General features: G+C 42.6%; 1 long non-coding RNA gene across 2 annotated transcripts; it reads left to right on the top strand.

Annotated features, from left to right (window-relative positions):
• Positions 1-5,479: 5,479 nt before the first annotated feature.
• LOC107262809 lies at positions 5,480-8,299 on the top strand. 2 transcript variants are annotated; one of them, XR_001536520.2, is made up of 4 exons: positions 5,480-5,637; positions 6,484-6,601; positions 6,765-6,993; positions 7,230-8,299. It is a non-coding gene; the product is annotated as an uncharacterized LOC107262809 (long non-coding RNA). The 2 variants fall into 2 exon arrangements; XR_003058301.1 differs by lacking the exon at positions 5,480-5,637 and adding an exon at positions 6,075-6,371.
• Positions 8,300-9,016: the final 717 nt, after the last annotated feature.

Genomic DNA, 9,016 nt, shown 5'->3' with positions numbered 1-9,016 from the left:
CTCTCTCTCTCTCTCTCTCTCTCTCTCTGTCTCCCTCTCTCTCTCTCTCTCTTTTGGACTGTGAATTATACGCTAATAAATGCAAAGTTATGGATCGAGTAATTAGTTGCGTGGAAGTTAAACCGAGTCACGCTAATTGAGGCACAGCGTTGACTATCCTCCTATCTGCCTGTCTGTCCATCCTGGAATATATTAATAGTAACCCCATTTCCGGTAAGCCCTACGTATCAGCCAGATTGCCCTATACTGATTAAATGGGATACGCGTTAGAAAATTATTTTCGAAAAGACTTGCAACGCTTGAAAATTATGTATCACATAATCCACTGAGTAATTGTCCTTCTGATTGCTGGTGTTTGCACGTCAAATTAATTATATACCTATACAGGTATACAATACTGTATACCGTTGGTATATTGTATAGATTGCTTATCATGGTAGATTGTGTGATATACGTCGGCAGTCTGTGCTGCAGGTTACTCCTAAGTGACAAACTGTAGAGAGTATGGTCTAGTGCATACATTGAGTTAGGAGTTATTTGAAATACCGATATAGGGTATGTATCCTGCAGGATAGAGTTGATTCGGGCAGGAACACCTGCCAATCCAGGAATTGCTGAATTATCTTGACTAAATCTTGATTCCCCTCTCAGCCCCCTCGAGCCGCTCATTATGTCTCCCAGTTCTGAACGAAATTCTCAGACTTGAAATACATTGTCAGTCTCCTGACCTCCCTAAGCCTGGAAGCTCAGGTTCCCCTTAGCTTTCGAACTTCCCTTATCTCTCGCACTGCCGACAGCGTTACCTACAACTTACAACGCCGGGGAAGTTTAGCGATTCCGAAACGCCCCTCAACGAACTGTGAAAATCCGATTTCGGTGACGTAGCTATCGCGCCCACAAAGGAGATAGACGGAAATTTAGGGAAATGAGAAGGGGAAATGGGCGCTGGATGGCACAATAAAGTTAAGAAAAAATAATATAGAATTACAGGGTATAGGTAGCGTAGAAGAAGAGAATAGGGTAAACCTGGTGTCCATTCGTTCGAGGGAGAGAGAACGTAGGTTGTGGACCTTTTTGAAATCGATTAACGACAAGGTTAGGGGGTGTGAAAGGATTTCCGGATCAGTCGATTATTTCGCCCTTATTTACTGATTTCATCCCTTAGTCCGTTCCAATCTCTATCGCTCATTACTCTGTGTCTTGGCCCGAGGTGGCGTAAAATCTTTTTGTCATTTCCGCCTGGATTAGACGGAGCCTAATAGCATCTCAAACAATGTCTACAATGTCAAGGTGAAGGAACTGAAGGGTTTCGCATTTCGTCCCCGTCAGTTCCGCCCTTAGACTTCACTTATACTCATCCTTATATTCGGTCCTCCTCGCCATTCGCCAATTCGCCTGTATTTGACACGATATCTCCTTGTTAACCTCGTAGAGTAAACTCGTCAGTTCCAAGAGGAAGATTGAACGCAGATTATAAAAGGTTGCGGTACCACAACAAAGAGAGAGAGAGAGAGAGAGAGAAATGGAGAAAGAGAGTGTATAACCAATAACAACCAATGAAAAAATGTGATAAGGTAGTCTTTGATAGGCAGTATGTGAGAGAGAAAATATATATATGTATATATATATAGAGAGAGAGAGTGAGAGAGAGTGAGAATAAAAAGGGTACAAAAAGACAGATACTAGATGTTGTTGAGGGATGAAGAAACGTCACTAAACCAATTTCAGTCACGCTTACCACCGAAAGATCCCCTAATCATCTTTCCTCCTGAGGGACAAAGAAGGAAATCAGCCAGACAGAACACGGTAGCTGTCACGTTAGAATTTCTTGATATTTTTTAAAAAAGAGAATTGATAAGACAAATAAAAATGATTTGCGAATGTACCGTTAAGGAATAATATGAGAATCATTAAAACTGTCATTGTTTTTAGAGCCTGTTAAAAGATTCGTCGCTAAGCTACCCTTCTGTACAAACACACGGGCATACATATAAATAAATCTGTACGTATAAATAAGTTCAAAGCATATCCTACATGCACGGCAGACACAGCCATGCACGAGTAATGAGAGGAGGAGCGCGTCGGATTCAATAAGCATGGAATTTACGAGGGTCGCTAATTGGTTGATATATCGGAGAAAGGGAGTGTGAAAATTGGCAGGACGAAGGAGAGAAAAAATGTTAAGGAATAAAATAAATGGAAAGTGGCTACCGTGTCGGGTGCGACGACCGGTAAAAAAAAAAAAGCAATGCGTTTGACGCGAAGAACAAAGTCCAGTTTTAAGAGAGAAAAAAAAAGGAGGAAAGGGAGAATGATAAAATTTAAGTCATTACGCTTATACTGTACGAAGGGGTAGTGCTGGATATGCGCGCGCATTTCTACGCTAATGGTTCTAATTCGTAATACCTATATATGCTAGACGCTGTTTCGTATATAGGTATAGCGCTATACACACTCGGCCGTTTGCCATGGCCATTCATAACCGTTTAGCACGATTAAGCTCGGCCTGGCTAAAGAGCATGAATGAGCTTGTGTTCCGTTTCAAACTGTACACGCTGTATTTTCGTTAGCAGGATTAACGTTGGAGAATATCTTGCCTAGTACGATTATTGTACTTCATGGACACCTCATGTGCTGTACTGCGCTTTGAATTAAAGTTCTGAGAAGTAAGGAGATACAAAAAATTTTTAATGGCAAAGATCATGCTTGGTCCTCTGCAAGAATTCAGGTATTATATCTGTTCTTGGGTGTAAAATATTTTTTTTTTATTTGAAAATTTAGTATAACGAATTCCAAAACTTTATCTACCTAGCCTATGTTCATCGGTTTGCTTTAAGCGGCGGAGTCACTTTATACATTTTTAAGGAAGCTTTCATCCTGTGGTAAGTACGCATTTTTATTATCCATTCTATACGCACATGCTTCAGACTTGATCTAGGTAAGAGCTTAGGATCCTCCTTTGGAGGGTTTATGCGATAATTAAAAATACTCGTTTACGGATGCTCTCTGTTTTAGGGGCGAGGGTTATAAGAGTGTTATCGTATTACGAACGTACTGGAGGAACGTTTTCGATATTTCTAAACTGCTTTTGTGAGACCGAAGTCCCCTTTTCTTATTCTTTACTCATTTCTAGACTGCTCCTATCACGTTAGTGTAGCATTACTTATATGATAGTGGATACTATTTTCGTTTGGCGTTTAGTACTACGGAGTTTTTGGATTTTCAAGGAAAATACAGGATGTATACGGGAGACAAGGCGTAGATCATTATGTTAACGAGACTGGCTTTTCGGCGACACGTGCACGCATACGTGGCAACGTTACCCCATGGAACGCCCACAGTTCTAAAAGAAGAGTCAAAAATTTACGAAAGTGGTATAAAAAGTGGTGAGAAGAAAAATACGTGAGATCGGTGAAATTAGGCAAATCCTAAGGAAAAATGCTTATTGCCAATGGTCTTTTTTTTTTAACGTTAATGAACGATTTTTCATTGATTTCCATTGATTCGCCACACATTACCCTTGATAAAAAAAAAACCCATGGACAATTCGAAATTTGCCTAATGGAATCTTTCGGACAAATATCTCTCTTTCTCTCTCGAATAAAATTACGTTGATTCGCGAAGCATGAAATCGAGCAAGTATTTCATGCGAATAATTACTTATTTTTTTTTTTCAACGCAATAATTATACCGCTACCAGGTATTTTAAAAGGATCAATTAAATGCTGCACGAATCAACGTGATGTCCAAAGTGCGAAAACGTGAAAACTAGGTTACGCCAATTTGGAAACAACTGAAACAGCAACGTAGGGAGTTCGCGAGTGCTCTTCTTCGGGGAATTTGAACGGTAGTTCTCAGCCAGTCAGAATATTTGCGCGAACGAGTTGACTTCGCGAGAGGAAGCATCCCTTATTTTCATGGAAGAGAGCATCCCTTATTCTCATGTAGAGGAGCAGTCCCTTGGAGAGGGACTAAAGCTTTACCAGGCTGGAGCTTATATAAATGGGAGCAAGACGTCGGAGTGGAGTAAGGGTGGAAAAGCATTAATAGGATTGAGAAACAGAACCCGATGCGACGAGCAAAGATTAAGCTTGCAATCTCATTGACTGTGCAATCTCGATTTGCAAGCTAACTTCATGAATATTCCCTCCCTTCATACTCGTTATCCACACCACTTGCATTTGGCCCCATTCTTATTCCCATTTTCATTCTCATTCCCACCCTCTAGTCTCCCTTCATCACTTCGCCACAGTTTCGAGCCACTAATGGATAATCAGCCGACCCTTCCCACGAGAGGGTAAAACTGTATCGCGTTCCTGGGAGCAATTCGCAAACTCCCTTATCCCATGATCAGCTAGAAACAGCCCGCGAGGATTTCATGCAGCTTTGCTACCCTCTCCTTACACCCTTGTCCAGACTATCTTCAAATGGGGGTTGAAAACGGATGGAGGTATACCTGACTATCGCGACTTTTTCCTCTCGAAGTTACATCGTGATCACGAGCCTCCTCGTTTTCCCTCTTAGGAAGATTGGAGGATGATTCTCGTAGAGGATACAAGTTTAAGCTATTGCATACGGAATCTATATGTTAGATATTTCATGAAATAGTGAGTGAAATAAAACGGAATAAAATAGCTGCTTACGTAGTCCAAGGTAACGTAGCGTGGAGAATCACGGGATGTTGAACGATGCCGAGGACGTTGAGCGAGTGACTTTTCGATGCAAGAGAGATCGAAACACTTGACACCGTTCCTGGAGTTCGTCTCTTCCGTCATGGTGGAATAAAATTGTTCAGAGGATATAAAAGAGCGTCGGGCATTTCGTGCTTGTGATACGAGTCTTCTAAAACAGAAAGATAGGGAAAGGTGTTTTGGGATTTGAACCAAAGGTCGTGATGTCATTTGTTTGTGTATGTTTAATGTATCATGGTAGGTAGTGGGTCATGGGTGGCTCAGAAGAGGTTAGATGTGCCAGAGTAGGAGATACACCTGTGTGACGTTAGCGAATACAAATATTCGTACTCTTGTGTATACGGGCTTCTGTAAATACGATAAGCCATTTCTACGTTCTCTTATTGCACACTGTACTTTTGTATATATACAACACGTATCCGTTTAGTGATACGCCCGAAGTTAGTACATAGTGGTGAAAGAGGAGAATCCTGTCGACTAAACTGCTTATCGAGCACCGAAGTGTCAAATCGTTTCGACGGCAGCCATTGGATTCGATCTAGAGATGCACTCACCTTGAACTTCCACCAGTCGTCTTGAGAAAGGTCGATGGGTTTATTCGAGGATTTTTGATAGAGAAAAATAAAAAGAATTATATTAATATTCGTATCTTGGCGCTAGGCTAATGCAGTTTGTCTATAGAGTTAATAACTGGCAAATATCACAGATGGCGCTCGGAACGGTTTCTAGTGACGCGAACGGCGTTTGTCGAAACTAGCCGAAATGTCAATTTCGTCCGACGTGTTCCATTGTGCTTAGTGTTGTGTGCCTCTTTTATGTGAGAATTAGTGTGAAGTGATGTTCTATTGTGCCCTGGAGTTTATGAATAATATAAAAACTTTAAGTATGCAGTAAAAGTACGTAATTCCTAATGGTGAATCAATCCACGTAAGATGAACGACGTAAGGTATGTAACAAGCATTCTTGAAACTGAGGTTAGGCTTAACTGAAGTTATACGTTTACAAATCGCTACTTCAGCAATCGATTTTTTGGTTTACTTAAATGTATTAGATCTAGACGATGCTCACACGTTCTCAATTCATCTTCGAACATATTTTCACTTTTTACCGTAGCTGGAATTTGACATTTTTGTTTGCACGATTAAAATATCATCTTTACATTTTGTAGCCTCTCTCCTGAACTGTTAACATATATAAATTTCCGTTTATCTTTTCATTACTTCCGGCTTTTCGAATGCCTGCTGTTAGGCAGCAACGAGTCAACCAGCCAGCTGGGCAGGCAGACAGGCAGGTATAGAGATGGTTTTAGGGATCGCGGATGGTAGATATGTATATACATGGGGATGAGGATGGGTCAGGGTGTACACGGGTTGCCTAGAGCGTTATTATTTATTGCCTGAACGTTTTCCCAGTTAATTTGCCCGGGGCATGCACGCCGGCTAGGCACGAAATGAAATTTTACCGCTTGCCAAGGGGGCCTTCGAAAATCGGCTGATATACGATCATTACTGTTTGTTGGACAAACAAAAGGTCGCGCGCGCACATCGCTTGAAATATGACGACCCTGAGCGAGAGTAACAACTCGCGAATGATATAACGATCGGATAATCAGTAGGTCAGGACGACCTCTGCTATCATGGGCGTTCAGAGATCCGGATAAAACGACGGACGTCACTTTACGTAAGAAGCGTCGCTGCGATTATTCTTTTCGCTTTATCAAACCCTATAAAACAAACCAAACCCGTCACCAATATCAGCCTTGTTTACTATATTCTTATGTCTGCACCTCTAGACCTCCATTCATCAGATCATAAAACATCTATTTCACGGAAGGATTTCAAGACGGTTCCACGCGATCTGGGATTAAGAGTGACAAATAATTGTGGCGACCAATGGGAAGCTGGCACATGGTAACAGACATATATAAAGATTTTATTTTTTGTTCTGCCCAACAGTGTACAGACTTTTGTGCAGTTATAGAGATACGCGTTAAAAGTCCAACGCCATTCCATTGGGTTTACAGAAATAGCTTAATAATAATAAGTTCCGTTTTATGACCATTCATATTTTCAGGAACAAGTGTGGCTTAACGACCAAGCCTGATTGTGCCATCGTGATGTCTATGATGGCTGCAGATTGTTGAGAGACGAAGAGTCAAGTTCTGCCCGGTTGGTTAAGGTTGAGATGAAGAGGGGATGAAGGATTTTGAGTACAGGGGATGAAAGCGCAAGCTTAAAACTGGCCGTAAAGTGACAGAAGACTGTGTAAATGTGAGGCCGACATGGCTGTTCTCTGGGAAAAGGTAATAATTCTCCAGAGACCAATCTTCAAAATCGTTACCCCCCCCTCCGACCCTTGATACCTCGACGAGGCTTGATTATTAGAAGCAAGCGCGTTGTAAAATATAAAGTATTCAAGGCGAGGCATAACGGAGGGTTAAAGGGGTCGATAGGCCGAGGGCCGCCGTATTAAGGGTGTTGCTCTACGTCATGTATAAACTAGATATTAACCTAAGTTGAATTTACGTCTCTGTCTAAGATCTTGACGGCGTCGCCATGACTACCGAATGGGATTTTAAGTCGCTACCACTGAAGTGGCTGCAAAGTGAGTCGATCGGCCTTTCTCGAAAGCTTTCATCCCCTTCTCGCGTTATCGTTGCTGTCGAGTGGTCGCAAAATATCCAGATACATCTCTGGGGAGTTCGAGAGTCTGACACTTTGATACCGGAACGAGCGTGAGCCCCACCGCCCAGTGCTGCAGGGAGAAGACATGGACACACGATTCGCTTAGCCCGACTGTTCACGATTTTCATCGTCATTGCGAGGACGACATTGATAAGGGACGGTGGGGGGTGTTGATTTTATCCATTCAAGCCTTTACTTCGTTGTAAAATATCCCGGCGCTCCCGTAAAGCTTTTAATCCTCAGCTGGACCTCTCATTTACCCTCTCCTCCTTTCCCCACCTACCCCCGATAAAGCCCGGGGACTTTTCCTCACTTTGGATAACATTGCTCACCGGCGAGAAATCATCAGCTCCCTTCACTCTGTAAGTGCCCCGTGCTCCTTGTCTCGTCTTCACACTTTATGAATGCCCGACGGCGACAGTGGAGTTGTGGGAATCGAAAATGAAAATTTAAGGAAACCAGGTAAACGGCGGATACTGCTGTTACTTTTAGCTGTATAGATATATAGAATACGTAGAGTCCTCCGGAGAGGCCCAAAATACTCGCCATACAGTTCCATGGCTCTGCGCCATAACGATTCGGGCCATTATTATTCATTAGGATTTTTCCAGCCATGTGTCTTCCTTAAGTTATTTTTTCTCTTTGCTTCCTTTTCTGTTTTTTTTTTATCATCTACCAGTAGTGAGAAGCCGCTTCCCTGAGCGAGGGTGAGTTTATCACGTGGTTACGCTTTATTAAATTTGGCAGGAAAATGGCGGACACTCTTCATTCTCATTGACTAAGGACTGTGTCTCTCTGGACAGCGTATCGAATCCTTGTTCTTCACTTTGATATAAAGATATTCCCATTTATTATCACCCGACGTTCGGCTTCTTCGCCAAAGGTATATATATCGGAAATCTCTTGCCGCACGTAGCGGCTGAAAGATCGGAAAGAAATGGGAAATAAAAATCAAAGAAATGATAGTTTGCTCTCTCTCTCTCTCTCTCTTTCCCTTCCTTCTCATCCCTCTCTCTTTCTCAGGTATACCGGCGAGTATCGTCGGATCGATGATTCGAAAGAGCGCTAAACGAGCTCGTCCGATCGGCTCGACTGGTTCTATTAACCATTAAGAGAAGCTGAGGACACCGAACTCCGTTACGCGAGCTGACAAATCGAGCAATCAGTTGCGGTGATGAAGTCCTCTATCTTATCGTCTTCCCGTGAATCCCAGCCAACCGGATGATACCTTTCGAACCTGGGGGATTTCGAACTTTCCGCGAAATCGACCTTAAATATCATCCGCACGATTAGTCACCGCCGAATTTCACGGAACGGGAAAAGAATGTATCAAACATTCCAAAGTGGATACACACATAAGACCCAGTGTCAAAAATCAATGAGACGTCTTGACGGAAGTTCGAGAATCCAGGACCTCCATACCGCCCTAGTCCATGAATCTCAGAGCTAACGAGATCCCTAGAGTCCAAGCCAGGATTCCACCTGTTCCTAGAGAACGCGGATTCGTTCTATGGGTTCTACAGTTCAGGTAGAACTGGGATGCAGAAGCAACGTCGTCAAACGAGGACGAGAGGAGGAAAGAGTAGTAACGTAAAACGAGAGAGACTAAGTGAAGGGCGGGAGGAGGGATTGAAGTTGGCA

Source organism: Cephus cinctus, unplaced genomic scaffold (assembly GCF_000341935.2).
Source record: "Cephus cinctus unplaced genomic scaffold, Ccin1 Ccin1_scaffold0129, whole genome shotgun sequence".
Classification (NCBI taxonomy): Eukaryota; Metazoa; Arthropoda; class Insecta; order Hymenoptera; family Cephidae; genus Cephus; species Cephus cinctus.
The sequence above is the reverse complement of the archived record's forward strand: the minus strand, read 5'-3'. Positions and strand labels throughout refer to the sequence as shown.